Source organism: Molossus molossus, unplaced genomic scaffold (assembly GCF_014108415.1).
Source record: "Molossus molossus isolate mMolMol1 unplaced genomic scaffold, mMolMol1.p scaffold_m16_p_6, whole genome shotgun sequence".
NCBI classification, from domain to species: domain Eukaryota; kingdom Metazoa; phylum Chordata; class Mammalia; order Chiroptera; family Molossidae; genus Molossus; species Molossus molossus.
In genome coordinates, this window is record NW_023425399.1 from 33123954 (window position 1) to 33139769 (window position 15816).

The following is a 15816-nucleotide window of genomic DNA, read 5'->3' on the forward strand; positions in this document are numbered from 1 at the left end:
ACATAAAAATCCAGGCTCTGATCGCAAATTCAACCGAAAACAGCGTCATCTATTTTGCCCTCTGCAAACAAGTCTCAACTCTTTAGCCTTGAACTCCAGCAAACCCACGCTGTTTGGGTTAACTACCATCCCTTCCCCCTTTCCCCAACTCATTTGATATGGCTCAGCGATAATTGCTCTGACGTACTTTAAAATAACGTGTGTGAATCCTCCCCAACTGACCACATTAATGCAAACTCCAAGCCCTCGATGCTGCTTTGATAAAATGGAAAAAAAAAAATCACTCATAAAAATAGCAACCCACGTAGCCTGTCCATATATGGAGCTGGTGATGGTTGACAGGAATGCCCCTTCGGACCTCCTTTAGAAAAAAGAAATTGCAATTGAAATCCGCCCCCACCCCCACCCCACTAGCCCTCGCCTTCTACTGCTCCTCTGACTCCCCGCCCCCTTCTGTGACTCAACCAAAAACTCAACTCACCAGGGAAAAATTTTAATATATAGTTGCATATATATCATATACATATATACATATATATCATATATACACACACATACATACACATACATGCATAACATATACAAGCAACATCAGAAAACCAGTTGCGAGATAAACGTTTGTCTAGAGATCGAGTGTTAAAATGGAGTTATAACAATCGTCCCATTCTGTTGTTTATAAAAGACTAAAATACAAAGGTTTGCAGTAAAGTGCACGGGGAGCTGAGTCAAGAGCTGGGCACCTTGCGGCTCCTCTCCTCCCACCTCCAGCCTCTGCCCTCCCTCCCCCCTCCCCTAATACACCTCCCCCCGCCCCTCCCGGAGATGGCTATTAAAAGCTGCTGACGTCAAAGGGACAGCCATCTTTGATGAGGGCAGAGCTCACGTTGCATTGAAGACGAAACCTTAGGGAGGTCAGGCGCTGTCTTTCCTTTCCTCCCTGCGCGGCGGCTCCTCCACACTTGCAACCTGCAGGGTCCCGGCGAACACCACCCTCTGGAGAAGCAAAGGTAAGGAGCCCACTCCCCAGGTCGTGGATCTGGCGGTATGGCTGTGGTCCCAGAGAGGACCACAGCTGAGCAGACCAAGTGAACTTGGGCAAATACAAGTGCACCTAGGGTGCGGTATTCCCTGTGTGCGCCTCTGGCTAGACTCTTGCCTGGGGCTTTATAAAGTATTTTCTAGGTGAGCTGCGTGGGGAAGGGATGAATCGGGACACTGCAGATGGAGCAGTGGGGAGGAAGCGCAAGGATACGTACTGAATAATAACTTACTCTTTTGAAACAGTAGTGGGATCCTCTCTCTCTTCCATTTTGCGATGCAGTTTTCAGAGATGTTTAGGCTGCTGGTTTTGTTGTTTTTCTGTAGACCAAAATAAACAAACCCTGTCGTTCTAACCTGTTATTATGACTGTTGACGTTAGGGCGCTATTACCCAGGGAAGAATTGGGGAAAGGCAGGGTGTGGGCGCTGAGAAGGCGAAAAGGGAAGGGGGAGTTCCCGCCCCGGGCAAGCTGAGCCGCAGTAGCGACAGCAGCCTCCATGCCCTGCGGACTTGATTTATGCCTCCTGCTCCTCGTCAACTGCGGGCTGGCGGGAGGCGGGCGGGTCGTGCCGGGTGGGAGGGTTCTGCGGAGAGCTGGCGGCGGTAGGCTTGCCTTGGGGAATGCGGAGGACCGCACTCAGCACCCTGGACAGCAATACCGAAAGACGGCTCTGGGCCCCTCGACCTTTTAGCACCACGGACAGCGATCTGGCCGCCGCGTTGTGTCTGAGGCAGAGATGCCTTGCCAGGGCTAGATGTTCTAGGGCTGCAGGCCAAATTGCCTCTCTGAGACCCGGGTCCTACAGAGAACCATAATAAAGCAGACATAGTAGGTTTAAAAGAAGAAGAAGAAAGAAAGAAAAAATAAATCCTGCCCACAGGTACTCCTTTGCAGGCAATTACCTGCTTTCTTGTCCCCTCAGTTCCTGCATAGCTTGAAAAAAATAATAGTCTACTTGTGGAAATTTTATGTGTGGCCCTCTTCCAAATTTTTTAGGTAGGAAATAAACACATGTTGGAAAAAAAAACTTCATTTATCTTCCAGTTAGATATCAATGGTTTTGTTTTTAGTACAGAGTAGATCTTTCTATAGATCTTGGGTGGGCATGAATGAGGTATATAGGAAGGTGCCAATATGATCAGTTTATTGGAAACATGTATATCCATACATACTTTTGTTTGACAAAAATATGGGGGTAGTTGAACTGAGCAGATTCAACCTTAAGAATACATTCCTTGTTCTCTTCCTTCTCCCTCATGCTTGTACTTAGACATGAACCCAATCACATAGCCAAAAAATATATCCTTGAGAAATATTACAGGTCCTATAAGATATAGATTTAACCTCTTTGGCCATGGTTTCAGAGTGAGTGGAAGTATTTTCTATGGACAGTGGTTATCAGATGATAGTTTCTGATTTTGACAGCACTAAGAATGTTTTTCCTTGGGAGAATCCAACTATGTCCTTCAGGGTAATGTGGTGAAAGGACTATGGTGTTAGACTGAAATTGGACTCTGACCTAAAGATCTACTGCAATTTCTATTATAGCACTGCGGGATTTTGCTGAGGCAGTGATAAGTACTTTAACCATTGTCTACTCTGAGACTTGGAGCCTCTGAGTGAACACAAATTATCACAGGAATATTTCCAGCTATTTGCTGTAGGTAAAATTTGCATTAAATGACCAGGAGCAAAATTGGACTATACAGGTAGTTGTTAAATAAGATTAACAGTATATTATATAAGGACATATACAATGCATTAAAGAAATGCTATTATGATCCCCTTAAAAGGCTCAAAATAAGGTCTTGGGTTGTGTTTAGTTAGTTAAAACTTTAATCATTTACATACTAGAGATACTAAAATGTCCTGTCCACATACAGAAGGTACTTTCTCTCACCTATTTATCTCCTAGTGTTTTTTATTTTTCTGGATAACCATGTGTTTCTATATAAGTCTATATTAATTCGTTATTGTACATGGATGTAAAATTATTATTCAACAGTATATAACTGCATGGAATAGTTTTATAACTCTTCAATATGCAGATGAAATAAAATAACTGTGTTTTAGTGATGAAATGGGGAAAGAAAAGATAGGTGGGGGTTATCAAAAGGCTTTGACTTTATGCTGCATGTCCAGACAGCTCCTCTGCGTAGTTGCGTCAAATGAAAAGGCCTAGCGCTGCCGGAATTACGTGCTTGGATGTTAGTAATTACTGCTGGGTTTGTTTGCTAGTGGAGGACTGGAGTAGGGGGGGGTGGTGTGCGGAGGTAGAAGACTGCAGTGAAGCTGGCAAAGGGCACAGACCTGGGAGGAAGTGGCGATGTGCACAATTATAGAGCTAGTTCTAGAATAGCTTACTGAGAAATTAAAGAAAAACATAAATTTAACATTTACATTATTGATAAGCTTCAGGAAAAAAAATCAAGAGATTTCATGTTTGAAGTTTTAAAAATTCAGGGCAATACAGAGAGAAGAGGCAGGAGCAGATGGACATAGGAATGTGCCGGGAAATATTTACGCAGACCCTCCAATGGTACTTGCATCTTTGCTCATTGGCATTTTCTGAATTACCACCTTGACACTCAGAATACAAAACAATAATCTCCTTAACCTCTCCATGGTAAAATCTCCCAAGAATTCACAATTTTATTTTTACTTTGTTAAACATGCACAACCACACATGCACAAACACAGTACAAACTGCCCCTTAATTAGCTTGTCTAAAGACATTCCTAAGCTCTGAGAGTTAACCCTGAAGTGATGGTTATTAACCAGGAGATTGATGTTTCTGCCAGTAGTACCTCTTCCTGTAGTAGCTGGCCTTCAACAGAGCATATAGGTTTCGATGATTAGTAGAAATGAGAGATGATTTGAGAAATAAGTTGAGAGAGGAGACATGAAGGATAAAATAGATAAATCTGCTTTTTAGATAATGTACTATGAATAAACTATTTCTCTCACATTATGGAACAGCTTCACAATGCTTACAGATAAGAAAATTGGTTTACAGCCTCTGTGGTAGATACATTTCTGCAATGTCATCCCTTGTCAGCAGGGATAAACCTGATAGGAAAATATTCATCATTTAGTGAGCACCATGGAGGATATAAAGTCGTATGCTTATATCGTCTTTGACCTCAATACATTTAGCACTAGTAATCTTAATGAAAATAATAAATAATAAAAATTAATACATAATACCAGAATGAAAATACAATAAAACAGTAGAAGAAAACCATGATAAAGTATATAATTACTGCCAAGTAAGTGTGGCCAAAACTAAGGAATGTAAATTCTGAGGACAGTGGACTGTTATGATGTGGGAGAGAAGGCAGGACTTGAGCTGGCTTTCGGAAATTAGAGAGAGACGGTGAGGTCTGCTAAGTAAAAGTTACAGCATAGGCAGAACTAAAGTTAGGCAAGCCCAAGTTATGGTCAGAAAACCCTAAAAATGCCCATCCATGTGGGTGGAATATGAAGCTTGTGTAAGGAAATATGATAGAATGGAGAGTTGGAGCCTCCTGTGGAAGGCCTTGAATGCCAAGCTGAGGATTTGGTACTTTGTCCTCTCAAGTTGATTTCTGAGCAGAAGCTGATATAACAAAGTAATCAGGTCTTTTTTAACATCTAGAAATTACTGTTGACAGAGTAGATTAAATTTACATTCATCCAGAAATAGAAGGGAGCAATTGGTATAATAAGGGGTGATTAATTTTTAAAAAGAAACAGTCCCCATTTAGGCATCTTTTAAGATCACTCTTCAGAATACAGGTAGACTTATACATCCTGCCCAGAAGTTAATTGTAAGTTTTATTTTTCATTACTAACTGAAACAAATTATTCAAGATGAGCATCTACCAGAAGGATTGAAAAGCAGGTCAAGAATCTGGTGATGAGAGATGCGCAAAAGGTACACTTGGATAATAATTACGCATAATGCTCTCTTGCACCTTCTGAGTATGCTACACTGTCAAATACACTAACTGGATGGATAAAAAAAAAATATGTATCCATTTTTCTGTGCATGTTTCGGGCTGCATGATACATAGAACCAGGCCCAAGTGGCAAAACACACACACACAATAGATACTATGGTAAAATTTTGGAAGATTGTGGTGAAATGGGCATTATATACTATTTCTTTTCCCACCACCCTTGCTGACTTTTGTTGATTACTCCCACCTGAGGGCTAGTTTGAGCTCTGAACTATACCCATTTCCTTTTCAATCTTTTACTCTCACAGTAGAGCTTCAGAATTCCAAATGAATTCAGAATAGTCAATGGCTTTGTGTAGAGGAAGAAATGGCAATTGCAGACATAAATCTTGTTGCTATTTCAATTCTGGTTCTAAAGTGTCAAGGGACTATCCTCATCTGTTCTTTACCAAGATGCTGGCAGAAAAGACATCCTTGGGATAATGTTTTGATTTTCAATGGAGTCCCTGGGGGAAATCTGGAGGTAGTGACTTTGATGCTTTAAGAGGAGGTCGGACTGGTGGGTATTATACTGAGTGCACAGGGCTTTCCAAAGATCAGTTAAGAGGGAGGGAGGAGATGTGCATAACAATGAGGAAGTAGGACATGATGGATGGACAGAGAGATTTTTAAAAATTAGTCCTACGGGAGGAAAGAAACTTAAGAGAAATTTTCAGAGCACCCCGGCTACACTCTTCAAATTTGCTATTATCGCTGTAATGATGTAGCTACTCATTTCTACATATTTTTTTTTCACAGGATCTCATAGCACTTTACCCAATATAAAGACCAAGAAGTTTTTGATCTCTAAATGAATGATGCCAACCATGGTTATATGAGTTTATATATAATATCAAATAACATTTAGCAAGCAATACATCTGATTTAGAAGGGCGAGATATCTAAAGCAGTGATTAATCAGAATAGGCCTGTGGGGGAGAAGAGTGAACCCTGATTCTGAAAGCTTTTACCTGTACTAGCTCACTAGATCCTCATAACAACCTTGTAGCCAGGGTACTATTATTTTCATTTTAAGGATAGGGAAGCTGAGGCAGAGAAAGGCTAAATATCTTTCCTAACATCACAGAGAAGAGCCAGGATTTAAATGCAATCACTCTGACTCTAGAGACTCAGTTTATAACTACATACTGTGCTACCTCTTGCATCACTCACAAACATATTGGCCAGAGGAAGCACAGAGAATGTACACGATTTTTTGCAATATCTTCTCCCCTTCAATTGAGCAGCAGGCCGTGATGGCAAAGGATGCCCATCGGGAGTCAGGACACCTGGTTCTAGCCTTGAACCAACTGCTTGTAATTTTCTGTTTTGGAATCACACCATCTTTAAATAAGTCACTCAACCACTGTTGAATTCAGTTTCTTCATCTGCTGAATGACAGGAACTGGACTAATGTTTCCCAGTGTTTCCACCATTCAGAAGTCAATGAAATCAGTGCTGAACACCCTGGATAATAGGTCTGGGCCCAGTGACCTGATGGTCTCTGCTAGCACTGCCTTAATACTGCTTTAATAACTGACCAGACTCCCTCTTCCATCGTAATATTAATTACATCCACAGCCCCCTTCTTACTCTCTCTCTCTCTCTGTACATACACACACACACACACGCTCACACTCATACTCACACATATATGCTTTTTTTTTGTTTCAATAATTGCTTGCCATTGTCTTGCCGATCAGACTTAAGAAGTCCTGGATTTCCCCCCAGAGCCCTGATCTGTGTCTTGACTGCTTCGGGGATCTCCCATTCTTCTCAGTCAGGTTTATTGCTGTCTGGCACACATCATTCTCTACAACCTGCCTAAACATTTTATCATTCTTTTATCAACTAATTAACTATTTTTTATTTCTTTATTGACCCCCTTTTGATCATCTCCTAAAGCTACTTTAAGTCTGAATTAAGTTAATTGATTAGCTGCTATGTCCTTCTCCTTTTTATTCCTCTGTCACTTTAGAAAAGAGAAAATGGAAGCTCTTATAGAGTCTGTGAGCTCTTAATGTACTTAAAACATAACATTTCCATATGACCTAAATCACATGATATTAGTAGCCAGCTCAAAAACTAATAAAATCTAGAGGATGGGTGTGTGTGTGGTAAAAACATTTGAAAACAGCTTTAAGTACAAAAGATGAAGAAAGAAGGATTATATTAATTAAATTCATAGTCACATGTGAATTAATTCACGTTTCAGAAAAGCTGTGTTCTTATTGCTACAGCCTCATTTCTTCTGCAGATTTCAGCATCTTTCCCAAAGTAAAGCATGATATTACAAGAGATCCTAACAGATTTTCTTCCTGCTGACTCACAGAGGTTAGCGTCACTAGTAATAAACTGATGATAAGAACAAATCTGTATCCCTAAAAAGAGGTGTGGGGGGAGAATCCTGTTTAACGATTTTCCTTTAATGTTTCCTTTTAAATGCTTAATAACCATTCTAGAGAAATTCAAAGTGAATTGTCTACACCCAATTGATGCTGAATGAGAGCTGTACTAGGTTTATGGATTGCTTTCTTTGGTCTGGAAAAAATATACTTGATCCTTTCAGCTAATAAAAGCTGAATTCTGATCCAATAAAAGAAAACTAAAACAATTTACTTATCTTTTCTTCTGTGTTTGGATTTTGTTGTTGAACTGATTTGGTTTCTACTACCCAGAGATGCCTAATTTTCTTGTTTTAAATTGAGACTGTTTGCACTTTCTGCTGACTCACCTCATCTTGTCTTCCTTGGTCCACGTTATGCTTGAATAAGGTCATTTTTCTGCTAAAATGGTAGGTTCTATAAAATGACCATCTGGTTTCAGCCTCCCCATTACTTCCTATATCCAAACTAGTCATAGATTTTGAACTTGGGAGATGGCTTTTCATACCTGTAGTGCTTCTGTCCTTTACTGATGACAGCATATAAGGAAATGAAAGCCTCTTAGGTGCCCCCCTGAGGCCAGAGTCACCCTGCTCTCCTGCCTCATTCCTATTTTAGAGAAATCTCTCAGTTGAGCATTGAGAGTCCTGTAAGTTAGATATAATTCCTTTTACATGGAAAATCTCAGACCGAATTGCTGGTCTTTTTTTCTTTACACCTTTTATACAGTTTCAAAAAATATTAACTGACAAATTGCAAAACAATATATTTCTTAAATTTCCCTGAAGTTAGTCCAAGGTTGGTCTGATAGGTAAATCACTCTGTGTCTTCTCCATTGATAAACAGAAATTAGAGAGAAATACCAATAAGCCTTCTAGAAAGAGATAGTCAGTAATGCCATAGATTGAAAATTTCTTTTAATGGGAAAGTTCATTATAACTTCACTGCAACACTGGAATTCAAAATAGTATTCCTGATTTAAGCCTGATAAAGTATTGAACATATCCATTTTTTCTCATTCCAAAATGACCGTCTCTGAATTCCTCAAACATAAATCACCTATTATTATAGCAGTCTTCATTAATTCATTAATTTAGCAAATATTTTTTGAGTATCTGTCATGTACCAGGAGAACATTATACAGGTTACTGAAGATAGATCAGTAAATAAAATAGGCATGTTCTGCCCTCTATGCATTTTACTGGGATCTATTTTTGAGGTATTACTATTTTAGAAGACATGTTTCACATCGGATCCCTTTTAGAATCTAAGACATTAATTAAACTTATAAAATAACTTGGTTCTCTATTCAAAATGTGCAATTGATTGAAGGTTTCTACTGAGTGGCCAATATCCACAGACAGATTTCTACATCATAAACAGATTGTATATCAACAAACAGCTTTAGCCATCAAGGATCTTAGTAAATATCTCAGTTATGGCTTTATGTAAATTTGTCTCTTCATATGGCAATTGACTAGGACTTCACTAAAATTTTCCTCAAATACATGTTTATATTCCATTATCTCAGTCTATTGGGACCTCTTTCTATATAGAACATTTCCTACCCCTCATAGAGAAAACAGGTCAAACTGTGAGAAAAATGGTACCTCTGAGACCAGAAAACATAGTCCAAACTCAAATTCATGAGCAAGAATGGGGTAACAGAGAAAGACACAGCACCTCCTTTTGCATGGCCAATCCACTTCTTAGCCATTAAACAAGGCTCAAAGATTTAAGATCAGTCCTCCCGGTATTAGTCCCTCCTCTTTTGATCATTGAGCAATGCTCTCATCTCCCTTGTAAGATTTATCACACTGCTTTGTAATTATGTGTTTATGTATTTCTCTTCCTTAATAGACCATGAAAGTCTTTGAGAGTGAGGGCATTATCTTTACCATATTTAAATCCTCAGTATCTGTAACAATGCCTGTCACACACCAGGTATACAGGAAATGAATGAGTGAATGGGGATGTCAGCTACCCCTTTGCAGAGAACATTTATGTAATTTCTGCTTTTATTAATTAAAAGTTATGATCACAACAACTCACCTAAAGGTTGGAATAAAATTATGTTCCAAGGAAGCACTTTGGTTCACCCCAACTGTCAAACTTCGACAAATAATATATTTTTCAACTTTCTGCTGTATCAACTGTGAGTCAGGAGTTAAAGTGCTAATGAAGAATTAGAATGTACTCCAAAAAAGCATGGCTAAAAGCAGGTTTATAGTCAGAGATGCAAAAACATTGCCTTTGAGTTATTAAAGTAAATTTCACATATAAAACCAAGCTATTTAGCATATATAAAATACAGTCAAAATTCTTTACTTTTCACGAAGCTAGAAAGGATAGTTTTGATGCGATATGTCCATTGAGACATATATTGTGGTTACCAGGGTGCCAGAGTGGTGACTTAGGCCAACCCTTGACTTCAGGGTCACATATTTGCTACTGCTCAGCTAGAATTGGTGGCATGGTATGTACAAGCTGTCTAAATTGACTTGGCTTCCTGAAAAGTATCCTTCAAACACATCAATTTCTAACTTTTTTTTTTTTTTCAAACATCCAATGCCTCTTGCCTAGGAGAAAAAATAAACCTAGCTATGATGTGCTAAATCAGACCCATTTATCTTTTTTAAAAATATGTATTTAACAGTTCTAGACCCATTTATCCTTAAGAAAAAGCAACCACCAAGTGAGCATTGAGTTTTGCATTTCTTCTTCCCAGGCCTTCTCTTGAACCAAGTCTAAAACCACTGGTCAGTTATTCTGCACCCTATTTTCTCAGCTGAGAATGAAGATATTACTTATGCCCACAAGAAAGAAAGTAACTAACTTATTGAATGCCTATGTTATGTCCCACTCGACCCTTGGTATACATTATCTCATTTAATTTTTATGGCAACCTTAAAACAGTTTGGAATTCTTATCTCTCTGACTATAAAATCCATGTTTTTCTCCACCACCCCATGAATTTTTCAGTGAGTTGTACACAACCCATTGAGATTTTCTCATAGAAAGTATGCTCCTATTATGTAGAACATGAGACGGCAAAATCCAAATAACTCAGTTCTCTGGGCTGCAAAGTCAGGTCAGACATGATAATGTGAGTGACCAGGGGCAACTAAGTATCCAGACAAGCTCATTGAGCCCTAGATTGAGAGTCAGATGGCTTCATACTTAGCCAATCTCTGCCCCTGCAACTGTATGACCTTGGCCACCTTACCTAACCTGAACTGAGCCTCAGTTTTCACATCTATAAAAAGAAAGCAGTAGCTGCCATGGGTTGTCATGAGACCTAAATGAACTAATGCTAGTGAAGTACTGTTACCCGCAGCATTCTGGGAGAGAGGCGGGGACTGTTACCATGTTTCATTATCTGCCATTTGGCATGCCAGATTTCCAATGTTTTTTATTGTAGGTTATGCGAGGGCCATATGTTTCATTTTCTCTTTATAATGTTAAGTTTGCTTTAAGAAACAAAAAGTCTTGGTATCATATTATTTTTCTAGCTTGAGTAGCATGCATGATAAAATGAGAAAAATGTGTCACTGGTCTCTAATTTTTCAATTTGAGGGAGGATTTTTTAAATGCTTTTGAATAGTATCTCTGGGAAGGGCCCTGTGGTTCTCAGGATAACATTTGGAGACCAAAGAGGCTTGGTTATGGTTTAACTAAACACTGGTCCTCTCTTGCTTAATGCTTGAATTTTTAAGGCCCTTAAGGAGTTAAAAGAGATGATCTGCAAAATTTCCTGCTATTCTTTAGCTTAAGAAAAAAAAATTTTTTCTGTAAGTTGTTTAGTGAACCGTTATTGAAGCTACATCTGTTGGCTTTATTTTGTATTCAGCTTTGTGTTAAGGTTTTTTTTGTTGGGGAGGGTCGGGTTTCTTAATAAGTATTGCCTGTGTGCATGTGTGTTCTTATTTGTGCACACAATATGAAGGCAGAGAGGTGCAGACACAGACTTCCTCACAGCCAGCCTTGTTTACAAGATTTCTGCAGGCATCACATCATTTGAAACCTTTAGCTTTGTTTATAAACCAATAAATATAAAACCTGCATTGGCTAGCTATATGAACTGAAAAATGTATGCTCCTAAGCTACATTCACATAATGATTCCGTTTCATAGTTGAAAAAGACTTCCAAAGCAATCCTGTATGCAGCAAGGAACTAAAATTCTGGCCCAGCCAGTGTAGCTCAGTGGATTGAGTGTCAACCTACATCCTGAGAGGTCCTGGTGTTATTTTTAATTTCTATAACAACTTCCTAAGTGATGGGTGTTATTTTCACACTTGACTAGAGAGGATACTATATGGTCAAAGTTCTACCAGAGATTCCAAGGAGCTAATTGTCACCACTACTCCCTTGTTGAACCAACTGATATATGGACAGGGGTTAGTGATTAAAATATAAGGCTTTTTGTTAAAGCCTGGTTAGAAAAAGATGATTAGGACCAGCAGCCAGAATCAGCCTATTCTTCCTACTCCTAATCCTACTACAAGTCTAGACATTGGGATTCACCAAAAGAGAAAAGACTGCAGAGATAAGGGTAGTAAGACAGGACAGCTAGAACACCTTGAGTCCTGCTCCCTCCACAATCCTTCCCAAAGTGCGGAACCTGCCTCAGGAGTTGTACAGCTAGGAGAAGCAGTAAGTGTCAGCTTTCTGTGGGCAGGCAGATCCCACAAAAAAAGCCAAGTGGGGGACTGAGCTATACTTGCTTTCTTCCCATTTCCCATCTCACAGAGCACTTAAGTTGGGAGAGGGAGGGGCAAATAAAGGAAAGGGTGAAGGGGAAGGTGGAAGCTATCTTCCCAATACTGGTCTTCCCAAAGAGTGGAGGTTCCCATCTTAAGGTCCAAGGTAGAAATTTATGAGTCTTTGAGAGGGAGAAAATGGTTTCTTAGTCTTTCACACAGCTAATAAGAGAAGGAACTTGAGTTTGAATTTAAGATCCCAAGTGCAGTACTACTGACCCTCTACAGTCAGTGATGGGGTTTTGGGAGGGGGGCTGAGGACTCCTTTGTTATGCTTTCCCCCCACTGCAATAATAACTCTGACTCCCAGAATCCTCCCCAAAACACCTACCAAAATTTAAAATCTCACCAAATGATACAACAGCCCTTTCCTTTTTTCTAAAGTCCCAGCTTATAGCCTCTGAAGAGCACTAGAGAGGAAAAGTGCCCACTGTGCAAAGGATAAAGTAGTTTTCACTGCTCTCCTGGCTCCTCAATACATTGCCTCAGCTGCAAGGAAAAGGGGCCTGGCCCTTTCCCATTCATCCCTGCAATTCTTTGTTTTCTGCCCTGGATCAGAGCACCAAATGACCCTGGGAAAAGGATCCTGATAACTCATATCATTTGTCTTTTCTGCCCTCCTCCCATGTAGAATTATATATTTGGGTTGCTCGAACAGACCTTACAAATGGCACATTTTAAAAATGACAAATAGCTAGACCCAGAGATAAATTACTGCCAAAGTCACAGGGTGAGCACTGCAGCCGGGGCTGCTGACTCACAGTTCAATGCTCTTCCCACTGGCGGTGCTGCCTTGCTACTCTGCTCCGCCCCTTCCAAATCGTCTCTACAGCACAGTCCACACTCCAACCAGGAAACCTCTCAGTCTGTTGTTATCCTCAGAAACCTTTGGCGTCAAATGGTGACACAGCATCCATAAAAGTGGGGTATGAACATTCCTATCATTCTGCACTGCCAGGCAGATCTTCCTGAAAAAGTTAGCTATTGCTTATGAGTATTTGGATTTTTCTGTACATGACAGAAACTCAAATATAAGTGATTTAGGCAAAAATGGAGATTGACTGGCTCAAAAAAAAATCTGAATAAATGTTGAACAGTCAAACCATTGGAAGGATAGAGAGGTAGCTAGAATTCAGAATGTTTAAATACTAACAAGGCTTTCTCTCCGCCACCTTTATCCTATTTCTTTCATTACACTGACTTTGCTTCTCTTGTTAAAAAGCCGGTTCCTCCCTCCATGTACCAGAAACATAAACACTCAAGTTGTACTTCCAATACATCCACTATGGAAAAAAGACTGCCATTTGTTGTCCATGCCTCATACTCAAAAATTTCAGGGAAGGGCTCTGATTGGTCCAACTGGGTGGTGTGCCCAGCTTACACCAATCAATTGTGGGTGTGGAGTGTCATGAAATAGTATATTTACATGCCAGAACCACACAATTCGATTGAAGGAAGAACCAATTTCAAGGCAGACATAACAAGTCATCTTCCTTCTTTATTTTAAAAACTTGGAATGGCTACAAACCACAAGCAAAATCTCTGCTGTTTTAGAAAAAGAAACTAACTTCCCCTCAAGAACATAGAATAGCTTAACCAAAGTGAAGGACAGCTCTTTCACATGTTTCCGGGCTCAGACTTTCCTGATTTTGTAGGATGTTCCCTCCTCATTATAATTCATTCATTAATCAAATGTTTATTGTCTTCTACTATATACTAGGCACTATTCTAAGCAATGGAGAAAAGCAGAGAACAAAACTGATAAAGTTCTGCTGTCACAGTGCTTACATTTTTAGTGGAGAATGATAGACTATACTGTAAATAAAATAACACAGGACGGGATGGAGTGATGGCCTCAAGAGGGTGGCATGCTGATTTAGAGAGGGCCATGGGAGAAGACCTTTCTGAAAAGTGGCATTTGAGCAGAGACCAAATCACCTAAAGTCTCAGTGATTTTGATTTCCCACTCACTCTACACCTTTATTAGAACCTCAGCACTTGATTCTATCATTTATCAGCAATAAAAATGAATTGGACTTTGGTCTGGATAATATAGATATGCTTCCTCATCATCTTGTCATTTCTCTTTTGGATTTCAAAACCTGGAGCACTTCTAGCTTCAGGGTACAGTGAGAGAAAGTGACTCCATGAAATCTAAACAGCCCACAGTGACAGAAACTAAGGATTCTGGTCTTCTAGTCAAGAATTCCCTCTTTTGGCTCACTTTGCCTCTTAGCATGACCTTGTTATATGCATGGACATCCTGATGAGCTGAGGCACTTATGGTCTCCACTAGGCTGATGAACTAAAAAACGAGAGCCAAACCAAGGATATTTGCACAGGATAGTTAACTAAGTGGTGAATTTCCCATACTTCTAGTTCCTTCTATAGCTATGTAGGCTGTGTCCCATGTGGGCTTCATAAGGATACATGTGGCTCAGTGGGAGAAAATACAAGTGTAAGCCCTTGCCCCAGCCAACCATAATACTGAATTTGCCACAAATTTCCTTGGACACAATAAAGAGTGGGAAGAGAAGTAAAGTAGGGAGGGGGAAGAAAGGGAGAACCTCCTGCCTCTGCATTCATTGACTGGAGTCCCTCTTACCATCAATCACCAAAAAGACCCAGTAGAAAGCCAAGTCATTTCTGATCCAATGAGGAGGTAAAGATGAAGGATTGGTATCTGATTGAATGATGGGATGCAAGAAGGCACACAGATCCTAAAAAAAGGAAGTGGGTCCAAAGATGCTGTTAGGCTACAAGATTTTTTTTTTCCCCCTGAACCAACAAATTCAAGTTCAAGGTCATATTCTCATTCTACTTGCTCTAGTCCATTCTTCTCTAGCATTCCAGGAGTCTGCTTTTTCTTTCTTTTGTTTGTTTTATTTATTTGAGCTTGTTTTCATCTTTGGTTTCCTGAATCAAGCTTTTGTGTATTATTAAATTAAAAATTAGTCTTCCACATTAGGGCTTGAGACTCACGTGAGTGTCTCCTTAATGGTTTTGTTTTTTTTCCTCCTAGCTCTACTAACAATTCTGGCCAAACAGATTAGAGTTGGTCTCTGGGTAAAGCAGGCAAGAAACCTTCGATCATTGTTGAAGTGCCTCTTTTAGATGCAACAAGCTGGTGACTTAAAAAATAAAACAAAACAAAACAAAAAAACATGTCTTATATACAAAGAATGAATTTTTATCAGGTCACTTACCAAACAGTTCTACTGATTCACCCTGCATCTGTTTAATAACACTTGTTTCTTTTTCTCTCATTATGATCTAATTTTTAAACTTCATAATAGCTCTGGACAGGAAGATGGTAAAGAAACCATAACCATTTTCAGATATTAAAAACTGGGGCATAAGAAAGTTAACTGTCCTGGAAGATTAACTCTTTGGATTCAATGGCAGAACCAGCTCAAGGACGAAAGTTGACCAGATGTCCAATTTTGTTCTTACTCCAGGGATGAAAAAGCAATTGCTTCTAGATTTAATGCTATCAACAAACTTTTTCTGTATATGGCCAGTGAAAATATCTTAAATCTGAATGCTTTAAGGCATGGTATTTCCTTTCCAATTTTTCCCAGAGTCTAATACTATATATTTTTATCTACATGATCTAATTGACACATTTTTATTATCTTCTAGCCCCTAA

At 39.4% G+C, this 15816-nt stretch overlaps 1 protein-coding gene across 2 annotated transcripts in view; it reads left to right on the forward strand.

Annotated features, from left to right (window-relative positions):
• The first annotated feature begins 877 nt into the window (after window positions 1-877).
• Window positions 878-15816, forward strand: part of SNAP25 (synaptosome associated protein 25) — an 82745-nt gene continuing 67806 nt past the window's right edge. For both annotated transcript variants that reach the window (XM_036245620.1, XM_036245618.1), the window contains exon 1: window positions 878-1007. The gene's annotated coding sequence lies outside the window, so the exon portion shown is untranslated. The remainder of the gene's footprint in view (window positions 1008-15816) is intronic.